A 4,686-nucleotide genomic window follows, 5' to 3' on the forward strand; every position below is an offset into this window, starting at 1 on the left:
AAATATGAATGAAGGGGGGGAAAAAAAAAAAAAAAAAAATCAAGAATTTTTAATGAAATAAAGTGCTACTAAACATTGAATAGAGCACCTCACAAACCATTTACCAGAAAACTAATTCAAGGAGTACTGTGTCCAGTTCTAGGCACCACACTTCAAGAAAGATGTGAAGAACCTGGAGAGGGTCCAGAGGAGGCCACTCGTATGGTGGAGGGCCTCTGTGGCCAGCCCTATGAGGAGAGGCTGAGGGACCTGAATCTCTTCAGTCTCCACAAGAGGAGACTGGGCTGAGGGGGGATCTTGTGGCTGCCTACAACCTTATCAGGGGCCAGCAGCAGGGACTCGGGGAAAGTCTGTTCACCAGGGCCCCCCTTGGAGTCCCCAGGAACAATGGCCACAAGCTGAGGGAGGACAGGTTTAGGTTAGATATTAGGAAGAACTACTTCACAGTAAGGGTGGCCAGAGCCTGGAATACGCTTCCCAGAGAGGTGGTGCTCTCACCTTCCCTGGAGATCTTCAAGAGGAGACTGGATAGGCACCTGGGTAGGGTCTTATGACCCCTCCCACCCCCAGTGCTCCTTCCTGCCCATGGCAGGGGGGTCGGACTAGATGATCTGTCTAGGTCCCTTCTGACTCATTGATTCTATGAAGTTAACTTGAAACTATATATATGGAGAATTGTAAGCAACAGTACAATGCTAGACCAGATCTTGCTATCTTTGGTACCCTTCCATTTAGATGAAAGAAATTAGGCCACCAGTCTGAACTTCTAAGAACACGAAAGCTCTGCTCTGTGATGACATATGGTTCCTAGAAAATGCATTCACAGTTTGAGATGAATTAAAGAGTACACCGATCAATAGAGCTCGCATTTCCCTACTTTAATCTAACCAGGTTCCAATATTAGGCAATCAATCCTCCCTTGTGTGGTTCTTCTGAGCCTCAGTTATCTTACTCCTACCTCCCTATACCCCTTGTTTATATACATGAACTTGCTGGTATTATAATGTTTAGACCCCTAGGCCTTGCATTTCAAAACCCAACAAATACATGCATGTGTGTCACACGTGCTTATTCAACTGATAGGAAGACCATCAGAAGCCAACAGTAACAAGCGGGCCCAGCTTCACTTGGAGATTCAAGTGGACACACCAACCCAAACAGCTTGTACAGTATGCACATTAAACTATACAGAACAATTGAACAGAAAGTACATAAAAGCTTCGAAGAACAGGGATTATTAGTCTGGAGAAAAGAGGGGGAATTTGATACCTGACTCCAAATATCTGAAGGGTGGTTACAAGGAGAGAATGGTGATAGGACTTCTCTGTGACTACAAGAGTACTGGTCAAACTGAAGCAAGGGAAATTTAGGCTGGGAATTAGGAAGACGTTTCTCACTATGAGGGATGGTTATGAATTGGAAAAAGATTACCTGCAGAGGCTACCTCAACCCTTGGAAATTTTTAAGGGCAGGCAAAAACTTGTCTGTGATATTTTTGACAAGGATGATCCTGCCTTAGGCAGGGGATGGACTAAATGATCTCACTAGGTCTCTTCCAACCCTACTTTTCTATGGTTGGAAGAGGTTTTCATGATTGTATAGCGGTTTCCAAAAGTGTTGTTGACCAGCAGTACAAGAAAAAGCTCAGTCCAAAATAAACAATAGCCGCACAACTTGTAAAAGTGTGCTTTGAGCCCTCCATGCAGTCGCAAAACCCAATTCCAAGATACAGAAGAGAGCATTTTACCAACCAGAGTTACAAACCTAACTCTGCAATGGATTAAATCCTAGGAAAGCTATTTTGGCTTGGTTTAGGCACTTAGTTCTGAGAGTCAAAAAATCAAAACAAAAACAAAAACACCCGATTTCTTATGTAACCCGCACCCCAGGGTTGCCAAAGGTTAAGATAAGAAGGGTGGGCCCACTCCAGGCCCAGGAAAGCCAGACCCAGGGAGTGGGGTTGAACTACAGATCCCAGACTGCCCCAGGAGCTGGCAGGAAGTTGCCACCAGCTAATAGGAGAGGGAGGACAGGGCTACAAAAAGCCCATGAAAATGAAAAGCAGGGAATGATGGATTGAACTACAACCCCCAGGCTGCTTTGAGGGCTAGCAGGAAGGGAAGGAGAAAAGCATGGGGAGGGCATTAGAGCCAGTATGGCTGGAGCAGGCCTTGTTCCCCGATATGCTCCAAGCACCACTGAAAAGGCCCTGGGAGATAGTGGACACGCCTGGTCTAAATGCAGCTGGGAGAAGGATGGACTTCCCCACAGAGAAAGAAACTGACTGCTGCTACAGAGCAGGGCCCGAGTTGCTAAAAGGCTGCAGAAGTTAGTGCAACCAGTGTAATTACGGAGGTCTTCGTGCAGTGGAAGTCTTCGTGCCATCTGGAACAGCTTAGGCTGTGCACAAGGTGCAGATTCTCACCCTGAAAAGTCCTTAAGACTGTTTGGACTTGGAAATTTAAGTTTCACTGAAGTAATTCTGTTATCAGGTTTCTATGTTGGGTTCCAGCTTGTGGCTCTGATGCTTATGGGTATAAATAAATCCAGCTTTTCTGTACCATTTTGTTAAACTGAGGTACTACTGGGGACACTGAATCACCACTGCCACACACCTGCACCCTCTAGTGAGAAAGGCTACACTTACTATACTACAAGGCTAATAAGGCTAGCTTCTATTTCTATCACCAACACCAATCATGAGGCCTGTATCCATCTTTTAATCGATTCCAGCAAGTTTTAGACTGTTGTTTCCCTTATAAAAACAGGGCTGAAAGGCATCTCCCAGGCCACTGAGTCTACTTCCCTGTGTTCACTGGAAAACATTTACCCAAAGCTTCCTAAAAATTATCCATTCTAAACCTTTACACAACCACAAGATGAAACCAAAAACACCTACAACATGCCACAGGTAAAAAGCAGGGGAGATGAGGCCACTGCAAGTAACTTAGCACTATAATGACAGAGATGCAATTGATCTACACAGGCTCAGTTCTCAACAAGAGAAACATACTCCATTCTATAGAGCAGAGGTTTTCAAACTGTGGTCCATGGACCACTGCTAGTCCGCAAGCTCCATTCAGGTGGTCCGTAGAAAGGTTGCAGAACAAATCGAGAATATATGTACTTGTAAGGTAAGACTACTGATATTAAAATATGAGTTGTGTGCTTTGATTTGCAGAACAAAAACCTGTATTAAGTGGCCTGCCGAGACACTCAGCAATTTTCAAGTGGTCCGCAAAAAGGTTTCAGAACCACTGCTATAGAGGAAGGCCAGTTTGCCTGTATTTCTTGCCCATGAGTTGGGGAAAAATTGCTTCCTGACCCCAATTCTGGCAATCGCTATTGACCCTGAGCAGAGGAGCAGAAACCTCAAATTAGGAACTGTACTAGGGCCCTGACCCCATAACAAAGAGGGGTACAGTTCCTTTAAGAAGACCTTATTGTGAATATAGACTGATTCCAAATGCAGAGGGACCCCTGCTAGGTCCAGAGTTTTTTTGGGGAGGAGCAGCTGCCAGATCCCAGAGCACCATGAGAAGTGCTGCCCAAGCCCTGCAATCAAGGGTGGCACCAGGGTGCAGAATTAAAAGAGCTGCAGCCCCCAGCATGTAAATAGCAGGTTGCAAGGACCAAGCCAAAGGCAATTGATTGAGGGAGGCAGGACTGCAGCAGAGGAGAGCAGAAGGCCCACTAATCAGGCCAATTAGGCTAATAGGAAACTACTGGTCCCTGTTAAGAAAGCCCAGGTCAAGTGAGCAAAAGGCACATACACACCAGGCTCAGGGGCAGGAGCTGCAGTCTGGGCAGGAACAGGACTCTGTGTCCCCTGAAGAGAAAAAGCTCAACAAAACTTGAAGGGCAAGAGCTCACACACCCTAAAGAGAAGGAAACCCAGCAGACATTAAAGTAAAGGGACTGCTTAGCAGATAAGCAATTTAGAGTTTATATTTGGTTTGTGTCAGTGGTGCCTGACCTTTCCAGCCCACAAGGCTGTATGAGCAATGCCAGGTCCATCTGAGAGCCAGATTCGGTCTGTAGACCTGATCCCTCTGCAGGGCCCAGCCAGGACCAATCCATCTGCATGGGGCTTGGAACTCTGGCAGTGGGGGAGTAGTGGCAATATTAATTGCCACCGCTCCCCTGCTGCCAAATTTCCAGACCAACAGGAAGCCTCCCTGGCAAAGAGGTTGGGCACCTCTGATTTTTGTTGTTGACCATGCATACCCACAAAGCATGACCATGGCTATGGAGGAGACTGGAGGCCATGACTAGTGCTAAGAAAACATGGAGTGTTGGTTAGTTGACCATCAGAGGCCTAAAGGCTGAGATACGAAGGTGAGAGTCATAGGACAGCCAAGACATAAAGCAACATGGCCAAGCTAAGGGGTGAACCAGCCCAGTGAAGTGAGTTGGATAAAACACTTGCAGAACATTGCTTGCTGAACTAGGGCAGCCTCCCAAATTAATAATCCTTTCCAACGAAGATGTGGCAGGAAAGACAATGAGGCAGCATCCCAGGGAATGAGGAAGGCAAGGGCCACTTTCTGAGGTATGATGGCTGTGTACATCATACTTAAGAGGTTCCTAAGCATCAGCAGAACATCACAGTCAAAATGCCACAACTTTAGCTCTGACCAATATCCAGATGCTTCAGAAGTCAAAACACACCAGCATTCATGATGG

At 46.3% G+C, this 4,686-nt stretch overlaps 1 protein-coding gene across 2 annotated transcripts in view; it reads right to left on the reverse strand.

The window, feature by feature from the left end:
• The window catches only part of PRKD3 (protein kinase D3), a 74,206-nt gene that overhangs the window by 39,109 nt on the left and 30,411 nt on the right, over window positions 1-4,686 (reverse strand). The gene's annotated exons all lie outside the window — the stretch shown is intronic.

The sequence above is a fragment of the Gavialis gangeticus genome, unplaced genomic scaffold (assembly GCF_001723915.1).
Source record: "Gavialis gangeticus isolate Ggan-Ray unplaced genomic scaffold, GavGan_comp1, whole genome shotgun sequence".
NCBI classification, from domain to species: domain Eukaryota; kingdom Metazoa; phylum Chordata; order Crocodylia; family Gavialidae; genus Gavialis; species Gavialis gangeticus.